Below are 10,525 nucleotides of genomic sequence, written 5' to 3'. Positions count from 1 at the left end.
ATTATGCACACTCATGAAGTCTCGTATGTTGTCCCAGGAGGGGCAAGACTAACACATGATATTAGAGTTATTTATTCAGGCAACTCTAATTAAAACTGAGTTGAGCCCAATGGTGGAGTATTCTACAACTCAAATTTGTAAATACTTTTCATTCTAGTGTTTTCATTTTCCTTAAATGTTTAGGATTCTTAATGATTTTTTTAGGTTTCATTAAAGTTTTCTTACACTCGATATTCATTCATATTTTAGACTCATTCATTCATTCAGTTAGCATTTATTACCTCCATAATGTCTAAACAACACCATGCGTGCAGTGGAAAGTAATGACACTGGAGACTTGTCTTCATGCAGTCAATTGTGGACTTTCCTACTTTCCTTCTTGATGACTTTTTGGGCTCACAAGGTGTACCAGACACTGGGTTTCACTTTGGTGATCTCCAGGTGGATCCCCCTGCATGCCTTTGGGATGTATAAAGTAGTTCAGGTGCCCATATTTTAGAGTGCTGTTCTTCCATATTAATTTTTATATACATTTGTATATATGTGTATATACATATATATGTGGATATATACGCATATATAAATTAATATACCTATTAGTATACATAATATACACATGATACATAACACATAATACATAATATATACATATATACATATATGGCTTTGGTAACATATATGCATAGAAAATACATGCTTACTATTCTAGCAACTCATGTTCACAGAAAAAAAGTATTAAATAATAAGAAAAGTATGAAGCTGAAGTGCAAAATTTCAGAAGTTCTACCACTAAAGATAATAGGCTTTTTTTTTTTTATTTAGTGTTTTGCCTTCCATGTTTTGGAGTTGACTATTTTGTTTGGAAGAGTTCTTGACTCTACCTCTCCCCCATTTTTGTGGGAACTTCTCTTTCCTTCACTTTTTTATTGACCCCATTCGGTTCAATTCGATTCTACTTCCAGGAGTTTTTCCCCTGGGTGGGACCCTGTCCTGGAAGGGAGCTGTGTCCTCAAATTCCCTATTTTGTGGATCTCTTCGTCGCAGTCTTTAAGACCCCCAGGTGCTTCTTCTCTGTACCTTTTCTCACAGTGTCTGTGGTTTGCCATCACCTGTTTTTACTTTGTGGTCTGTGGGAACATGTTGTGCCCTGTTTGGCTGCATACGTTATTCATGGGCTTTTGGTTTTTCTCTTTAGTTGTTTTGTCTCTATGTAGAAATACAGAAAGATTCAAAAGCGAGGTCACTGTCAGTTCCATCTTCCCAGAATCTCCCTCCACTCCCAGGCCTCGTATGAATAACACGTTAAAGCTAGCTCCAGAACAAGATCAATGCCATCCTTGCCTGGCCCCAGACTAAGAACTAATGCTCTACATATGCTATGTTTGTCAACCTTGGCTGCACATCAGCAAGGACCTCGAGGGCTACAAAAATGCTGATGTGAGGGTCCTAACCCCAAGAAACTCCAAGAAATTTAATTGGTCGGGGATTATGTGCTCTCCGGGTAGTTCCAATGTATAGCCAATAATAATGTAACCAGTAATGATAAGAAAAATAATTTTTAAAGCATTTCAAATTCCTTAGCAATCTGCTGAGAACAAATCAGTTACTGTTTGCTCAGTCTGCACATGAGTATAGTCTCTTTCCCCATTCTTGTCCTGTATGGTTTAGGTGAGACTTACCCATGCCCCAGAAACTGCAGTAGTCCAGTTACCCAGGTCTGGCCAATCAGGGTGCTCCAGTCCTATCTAGACACATGACCCAAGCTGAACCAATGAAACATTTCCCTGTGTTCTTTGCTAGAATTATCGTGAAAGAGTTACTTTCTTTTTACAGAAATTGTGACATGAAAGAGCAGTGTAAACCTTGAACTTTGCCATCTTTCCTCCAGAATGAGGAAAATCTGCTGAAGAATGAAACGGAGAGAGGAAACCACTGTTGAGAGATGGAAAGAGAGAATATCCTGATAACACGGCTGATGGAATTTTTAGCGGTCTAAAATATAATACCCCTCTTTGTCAATTCAGAATAAGTTTTGAAATAGATGCAGATGCAGAGGTCAGGTAAATGGAGAGGAACTGGTTTCATTACTGAGAAACTGACTGAGCGCTTGTCTTTGGGTTGCTGCCCAAAAGAACTTTCTAACACTCTACTCCTTTGTTACTTTGATTTACAACCAGTCACTGGCATGGCTGGAATCTTTTAGACTTTGCTCTCCACTGCAGACTGCTTAGCACAGTGTACGAGAGCAAACTGGGAAGACAGAAGATCTGACCAGACAGCATGGAGGGCACCGGAAGAGCCGAGCCCACATGCCCACATGCCCACGTGCCAGATCCTTTTCCCAATTCCGCAGGCCATGGCTCATGGTTTGGTGACATGAATGTCTGCTAGATTTTAATCCCCACTCGTCCCCTTGGAGCCACAGACCCAGGTCTCTTCTTCTACCTTTGGGAAAAATAAGTGAGGAGACTGAAGGTGCCAGGGTTCTTATGTTTGCTCATCCTGAGAGATTTGCAATTGTTTGCGCCCCTGGATCCAGCTACCTATGAAGCCACTGGCACTCCTGAATTTCCCAATTATGATCAAATAAATCATCTTTGTGAAGTTCTTCTGCCTGCTCACACCTTTTGCAAAAAGTCCTTTTGTTAATATTTTTTTTTTTTTGTTCTTCTTTGTAGCATCCTTTCCCATTGGCCTCCTGACCGATAGCAGATCAGTCGTGTTACATTGACACAGGCATACCTTCGCTGGCACTAGAATGTTCTCAGGAGAGCTGACATAGTCACATAGTCACTTTTAAATATATTTACTATACAAAGGCCAAAACCTTTGAATATTTTGCCCAAGAGGAAATTTTTACCGCCCCCGCACCCCCAACAAGTACAGTGCTTGGCTATTATATACAAGAGAAAGCAATTTTTCAGAAGAAATAGCCCCCTCCTTTTTTTTATTGGGTTATCAAGAACACTAAAACACCAATATCTGGATAGGAGGAAGTGTCTGCTCTTCTCAGAATCCTCCAAGTGGTGAGAAGAACTTAAACAATTTATTATCAGGCTGCTGTGTTTTAATCTGTTCCTCCTGTGGTGGAGGAGGTGGAATGTGAGAGATCTTTTCTAGAGGGGGAGGGTCCAGCAGGGTTTCTGCAGCCGGAAAAGGGTTAGCCGTTGCCAACACTGGGTTATGAGGTGTTACAAGTGCGAGGTGGAGGTGTTAGAATAGCACTGGCATCAGGTGACATTGCTAATAATTATTCTTTCTAGTCTAGTGGTATTCAATTAGGACACTTGTTCTTTGGGAGAATCTGCTGAAAGCTGTGTGGTTTTTTGTTGTTTTTTTTTTTTTTTTTGCTGCTCACAGTTGTTTCTTTGCTGATACCATGTCTTTTGCTAATTTAAAACACTTTTTGCTTCTTCTGTGGTAAAATAAACAAACAATTTACTATCATTATGCTGTACACCTTAAACTTACACAGGGCTGTATGTCAATTATATCTCAATAAAACTGAAAAAAAAATCACTTAGTCAATTTAAACTGTAAATACTGTTTCTAAGTATTACATTAAAAATGAGCTTGAGAATGAAGTGGGCTTTTTTTTTTTTTTTTTGGAGCGGGGGGCGGTAATGTGCTATGGTTTCTCGTGTACTATTCTCAGCGGAGTGTATTATTTCTGTTTTCCCCTCTTTCTTCTCTTTAACCAAAGGACAAAGCATCTAATATTTTATTTCTAATCCCTAGTTTTTTTCATTACCTATCTACTAACTTCATTTGGTATTAAAGGAGCACTAAACATAATGAAGATTACTTTGGGGAGGTGTATTTTAAATGGTGCTGATGTGCTGCTAGGGTTCTGTTAGCTACGCAGTAGAAAGGACTCAACAGCTTTCACTACAATCCAGAATAGCCAGTGAGAAAACATATGGGAGAAGGAGACATCTCCTGCACAAAAGTATGAACGGGCATAAAATATTTATGAGTAGCCTTAACAAGAAATGTGCATGACCTAGATGAAGACAATTATGTAACTGTATCGAGTATATAAAGAAGATGAATAATGATAATAAAGGTTAGCATTTCTGTGTCGCTCATGCCAGGTGCTGTGCTTCATCTCTCCCTGAGTCACCTCCTTACCTACAAAGCAGAGCACTGCAGTAGCAAGCATGAGTGTGGCTGTCGAGCCGGACTCAGTTTACTTAACTTCTCTGTGCTTCAGTTTACAAAATTAGGAGAGGACCAATATGTGCCCCACAGAACTGTTGTAGGATTTGATAAGGCACTGCAATAAACTGCTAAGAACAGTGCCCGGCAAACAGCACCATAGGCACCATTATTATAACCATGTTCCAGAAGAAGGAATTGATACCACAGAGGCTAGAGGCTTGCCTAACTTCATCCAGCAGCTAAGTGACTGGGATTCTTTTTTTTTTAATGTTTATTTATTTTTGAGAGAAAGACAGAGAGAGAGCAGGGAAGGCGCAGAGAATGAGGGAGACACAGAATCCAAAGCAGCTCCAGGCTCTGAGCTGTCAGCACAGGGCCTGATGTGGGGCTTGAACCCATGGACCATGAGATCATGACCTGAGCTGAAGTGGGACGCTCAACCGACTGAGCCACCCGGGCACCCCTTGACTGGGATTCGTATGTTACTGTGTCCAACTCAACAGCTAAGACTCGAAATTTATTATATGTTTGTGTAAGAAGGCAATGGCACTCGTTCTGATACTTTGTAGAATAATTCTAGAGTTCATCTGGAAGAATTAACTGGTGAAGTATTTTATTTTATTTATTTATTTTTTTTTAATTTTTTTTTTTCAACATTTATTTATTTTTAGGACAGAGAGAGACAGAGCATGAACGGGGGAGGGGCAGAGAGAGAGGGAGACACAGAATGGGAAACAGGCTCCAGGCTCTGAGCCATCAGCCCAGAGCCCGACGCGGGGCTCGAACTCACGGTCCGCGAGATCGTGACCTGGCTGAAGTCGGACGCTTAACCGACTGCGCCACCCAGGCGCCCCGGTGAAGTATTTTAAAAATAGAGAAATAATGGGAAATAAGTCATATATGATTGCATCAAAAATGTAAACATTTCTATGTTAAAATAGAAGATAATAAGAGTGACGGAAATGTTCTCCATCTTGATTGTGGTGATGGTAACATGACTATAATCCTAGCCAACATTTTTCAAACTTCACATTTAAAAGGGATGGATTAAAAATAAATAAATAAACACATACATACATACATACATACATACATGAAATGAATATTATGTGTGAAAATTATATTATAATAAAACTTGGAGGAAAAAAAGATAACTATAATTAAAAAGGCAAGCAATCTGGAGTGCCTGGGTGGCTCAGTTGGTTAGGCATCCAACTCTGTTTTTTCAATATATATATATATATTTTTACATTTATTTATTTTTGAGATACAGAGAGAGACAGAGCACAAGTCAAGGAGGGGCAGAGAGAGGAGACACAGAATCCAAAGCAGGCTCCAGGCTCTAAGCTGTCAGCACAGAGCCCAACGTGGGGCTCAAACCCACAAGCTGTAAGATCATGACGTGAGCTGAAGTCGGATGACTAATCAACTGAGCCAGTCAGGTGCCCCAGGCGTCCAACTCTGGATTTTAGCTCAGATCATGATCCCAGGGTCATGGGTTGAGCCCCACCTCAGGCTCCATGCTGGGTATAAAGTCTGCTTGGGATTCTCTCTCCCTCTGCTTCTGCCCCCATGCTTGCACATGCGTGTTTGCACGCTCTCTCTCTCAAAAGAAAAAAAAGGGGGGGGGCAAGCAAAAAACTAGGGGGAAATTTACCCAAATATGGCAAAGAGGCAATATGTTTGCTACAGCACCAACCAAGGCTAGTTAATCATATAACCTATGACCCAGCAATTCCAGTTCTGGGTATCCACACAGAAATAAGTGCTTATATCTGCCAAAAGGCATGTAGAGAATGTTCACAGCAGCCTTATTCATAGTACCTCCAAATTGTAAACAACCTAAATTTCCATCAACAAGAGAATGAGTAAATAAGTTGTGGTATTTCCATACAGTGGACAACAACACAGCAATGAAAATGAATGAACAACACTTGCAACATGGATGAATCTCCCAAACATAATGTTTGGAAGAAACGAAGGAAGCCTGACACAGAAGAGTACCGGCAGCATGTTTCCATTCACAGGAAGTACAAAACAGGTTGAAGTTATCTATGACAGAAGTTAGAATAGTGGATGCTTGGGAGTGTTGACTGGGAGACTCTGGGTCCTGGAAATGTTCTGTGTCTTGACTGGGTGGTGGCTACAGGGGGCATACATATGTAAAAATCTGTTGAGCTATGCATTTAAGACTTGTTTACTTTCCTGTATGTAAATTCACCTCAAAAACCAAAAGACCTAATATGAATTAATAAGATGGACCGAAGACTTGAGGTCACAAAGGAAGAGATCAATGGACTTAACTCTTTATGGACACAAAGATGCATATTCCATCTGATAGTGAAATGTTATTTTTAACTGAAGAAATGAAAAGTTTAATTGAACAAGTGAATATTTGTTTTTAAATTTAAAACGCATAGCTGAGCAAGATGAGGACATTAGGAAGAAGGCTCTGAGATGAAGATTTGTGGGCCAATGATGACCAAGCAAGTTCTTACATGAGATGCCAGTAAGGAAGTGAGACGAGTAGAAGAAGGAGGGGAAGAAACCCAGGAAAGGTATAATTTCAGGTAAGGTCTCACGCTCAGCCTAGTCCCATGGGAATTCTGGAGTGTAAATGACTGGATGGTTTATTCTGCCTCAAGACAGGTGAGCTGGGCTTTCATACTCCTCTATCAGTCAGGGGTTGGCTACATCACCCTCCCACACCACGCCATTTCTGACTCTCAGTACGTCCTGCCTGAGGGACTCCCGTAACCCAAGAGAAACTCTCTGAAGAAGGTTCCAAGTGAGTTATGTTAGGACTAAGGGTGCAGCAGTTGGGGGATGGGCATATAGAAACAATAAAGGGGATCCAGGGAATCTAGGTGGAATCCTCCTGATGGTATCTGCAACAATTGTGTTGATGACAGGTTAGGGGGTTAGTAGCCAGAGGTATCATTTTGCATGAGATTGAAATGACCAATTATGACCAGTTGAACAAGTGAAGAAATAAAGCCAGGGATGAATGAATGGTCTTTCCCCAAATGACTCTGTCTTTCCAATAACCTTCTTATGCTTTTATATAAAATTATATAAAATAGGTGCTTTGTGGCCAAGTTTAGCAGATTTATAGACAAAGGAATGAAGAATTAATTTGTTCAGAAAATATTCAGATCTTATTCAAATCTTAGAATCGAATGGGTGCTGTATGTGCTAAAGAGAAGCACCTGGGTTGTAAAATTGTGTGTGCTCTCTGGCAGGTCCATTTGGTCGCCTTTAAGTCTTATCCTACCTTGCACGGTCATATACAGTCCTTTCTTTGCTAGAGTACTTTGCACTTGATCGTATTTGGTCTTAACGACATCCTATGAGGCCGCAGGGCCAGTTGTTTTCCAGACAAGGAAAGTGAGGCCAGATGGGTTAAATCTCTGCTTCTCTAACTTAACAGTACATCACAGCCACTTGTGGCAGTTTTGTAAACTATTATTTGGAGTGCCTGGAAGTGAGGACCAAACCCTATTTTTTAAAAAAACTCTGAAGGTGATCCTGAAGTATAGCCAGATTTGGAAACAGCGAGATTAAGTGATCTTCCCAGAGTCCTGAGGAAAGAAAGAAAATATACCCAAACCATTAATTTTTTCAATCATCCACCCACTTATTTATTGAGCATTTACTTTGCATTAAGGATTCTGCTAAACACTGGGAATATAACACAGAAAAGACAGTAATAATCCTCCTGGTCTCATAAAAGATTATGGTCTGGGGAAGGGTTAGGGTATTGCATCACACAATTCTAGGGCACCATTCAACAGCGTTGACAAAGCCTGCAATTAACTTGGGGATGAGACAGATATTAAATTAACGATTCCAGTGGCTCAGCTGGTTGAATGTGTCCGACTTCAGCTCAGATCATGATCTTGCGGTTCGCGGATTCGAGCCCCGCTTCTGGGCTCTGTGCTGACAGCTCACGGCCTGGAGCCTGCTTCAGATTCTGTATCTCCCTCTCTCTCTGCCCCTCACCCACTGGCACTCTGGTGCACTGTCTCTCTCTCCCTTTCTCTCTCTCTCAAAAATAAATAAATATTAAAAAAATGTTTTGTAAATTAATAATTCCAAGTGTGATAAACCTTATAAAACTGGAGCCTTAGTGTATTTAGGGAATGATAATGTCAATCATCTTCATATTCAGGAGAATCTCTGGTCATTTTGGGCTACTGGCATTGTCTTATCCTGAAGGCAATCAAAACTGCTAACTGGTTATATATGTTAAGTGCTCCCTTTTATTAAAACATTACATAAGTAAATGGGTAGGTTGCTGCACAGAGATGCCCCTGACCTTTTGATCTCAAATTCCACAAACCAGATTGAACTTCCTACTGTGGGATTTTTTATAGTTATCTAAGCAAAAGATAATCCTGCAGAGAATTTGCCTCGAGTCCAAACAGATCTACAATTCAGCTTTTATTTCCCTATTCTTTTATTGATTCAGTAGGGGACTGGGAGAAGTTGTTTGTGTATTTGTTTTCTGTTTTAGATAAGATAGGTAGACCTATGTATTTGGTGAAGATGAGCACCCAGGTTTTAAGTTTCAAGGCCTTTAGACAAATATTCTCCAAAAGCAAGTGTGAGCCATCTGTCTGGGTCCTGCAGCCCAGCGTGTGGTGAGGGCCATAGGACTCACCTTCACATGGGGACTGGAGAGTAATGGCCTCACTGGGACAGGGCAGCTCTATGGAGAGTCCAGGAAAGAGATGCAGGGACCCCAATTCCAGCACGCTTTCCTCTATACAGCAGCTGCCAACACATATGCCATTTGCCCCATAAAGTTGGGCTCTCTTTGTGTTTGAAAATGCAATCTGTTTAAAGTATCCTTAGCATATTTTTAGCAAGCCTCAAGATAATTCTAAAGAATGATTTAGTGTTCCTAACACCATTCTTATAGACTCCTGCCGTTCTGATTTATTGAATCACAGTCTCCTTTCACCTTTTTTTAAACAATTTTTTATGTTCTTTGAATTCATCAAAATCCTCGTGAGCATCATGTCAGTTCCTTCAAATTCTTCTCCTTTTTCTTCCTCTGTAGTACCATTTTGGTGGGGGTGGGTAGTCAGTACTACAGGAGTTGGTTAAGTTTTGGATTTCAAAGTGTTTCCCTGAAGACAGTATAATGTCAACAAAGCAAGTAATTAAACTGAGGAGGTGCTGACTGCGGATGAGCCCATGCCAAGTTGTTAACACAGCAAGTCATTAAGCGAAGTGACTACTCAACTCAATAAAGCAAGATTTGCCCTGGATGAGCTACCCTGGGATAATACAAAGTTGACTACATTGGGCAAATTTTCAACCAGGGGAAAGGTTGAAGGCAAAGATAACCTGCACTAAACAGCCTTTCAGAGTTGAAGAAATGGAGTGGACCTCAACAGATCACTGGTTCCAAGCCCTTCTCTTAAACACATGATTAACTGACCCTTCTGGCTATAAGCCTGTCCATCCTGGTTTTCAAAGTTCATCAGAAAAGACATGCAACTTATTTTTTTAAAACAGCTTATTCCATATGGAAGTGTCCAGTCACTACATTGTATAGCTGAAACTAATATGACACTGTATATAAACGAAGTGTAATTTAAATAAAACTTTAAAAAAAAAATCCAGCTTATTCCAGTGTTTAGTTGCTTCTAACTGGGTTTCCCTTGTGTCTAAATTCTTCCAAATTCCAAGACTCTTCCAAATTTAAGATCAGTTTCCCTTGGCCAAATTTCTAGTTTCTTGGAAAGAATTTCTCATCATCTTTCTCATTAAAGGCATTAAAACACACAGGCTCTAGAGCCAGATTGCCTGGGATATGGACACCAATTCAACCACTTGGACCCACAGCTACTTAACCTCTTAACCTGCCTAAGTTTCCTCATTGGTAACATGGAGATTCTACCAGTTAGCTACCTCAGAGGGTAGCTAGCTGTGAGGACTAAATGGGATAACATATTTAAAGTTTGCTTACTGCTGGTACATAGTAAGTATTCAATAATGTTAATGATAATAATAAAATTGTTATTATATATATAATATATATTTAATGTTTATTTATTTTTGAGAGAGAGAGACAGAGACAGAGACAGAGAGATAACGTGAGTGAGGGAGGGGTAGAGAGAAAGAGAGAGAGAGAATCCCAAGCAGGCTCACTGTCAGCACAGAGCCCGACTGGGGGCTCAGTTCCACAAACCATGAGATCATGACCTGAGCTGAAATCAAGAGTCACATGCTTAACTAACTGAGTGCCCCTAGAACTGTTATTTTTAATGCTTCTCCTATTGAAAGGTGGTAACTGAACCAAACTCTTAGTCTTCTGTGGAGCATTAAAAAAATTCAAATTCCTTTTTGAAAA

The 10,525-nt window shown here is 40.3% G+C and overlaps 1 long non-coding RNA gene across 1 annotated transcript in view; it reads right to left on the bottom strand.

Annotated features, from left to right (window-relative positions):
- Nucleotides 1-258: 258 nt before the first annotated feature.
- The window catches only part of LOC125172551 (uncharacterized), a 38,004-nt gene continuing 27,737 nt past the window's right edge, over nt 259-10,525 (bottom strand). Inside the window, exon 3 of the long non-coding RNA XR_007154749.1 lies at nt 259-459. This is a non-coding gene — a long non-coding RNA (uncharacterized LOC125172551). The remainder of the gene's footprint in view (nt 460-10,525) is intronic.

The sequence above is a fragment of the Prionailurus viverrinus genome, chromosome C1 (assembly GCF_022837055.1).
Source record: "Prionailurus viverrinus isolate Anna chromosome C1, UM_Priviv_1.0, whole genome shotgun sequence".
NCBI classification, from domain to species: domain Eukaryota; kingdom Metazoa; phylum Chordata; class Mammalia; order Carnivora; family Felidae; genus Prionailurus; species Prionailurus viverrinus.
The sequence above is the reverse complement of the archived record's forward strand: the minus strand, read 5'-3'. Positions and strand labels throughout refer to the sequence as shown.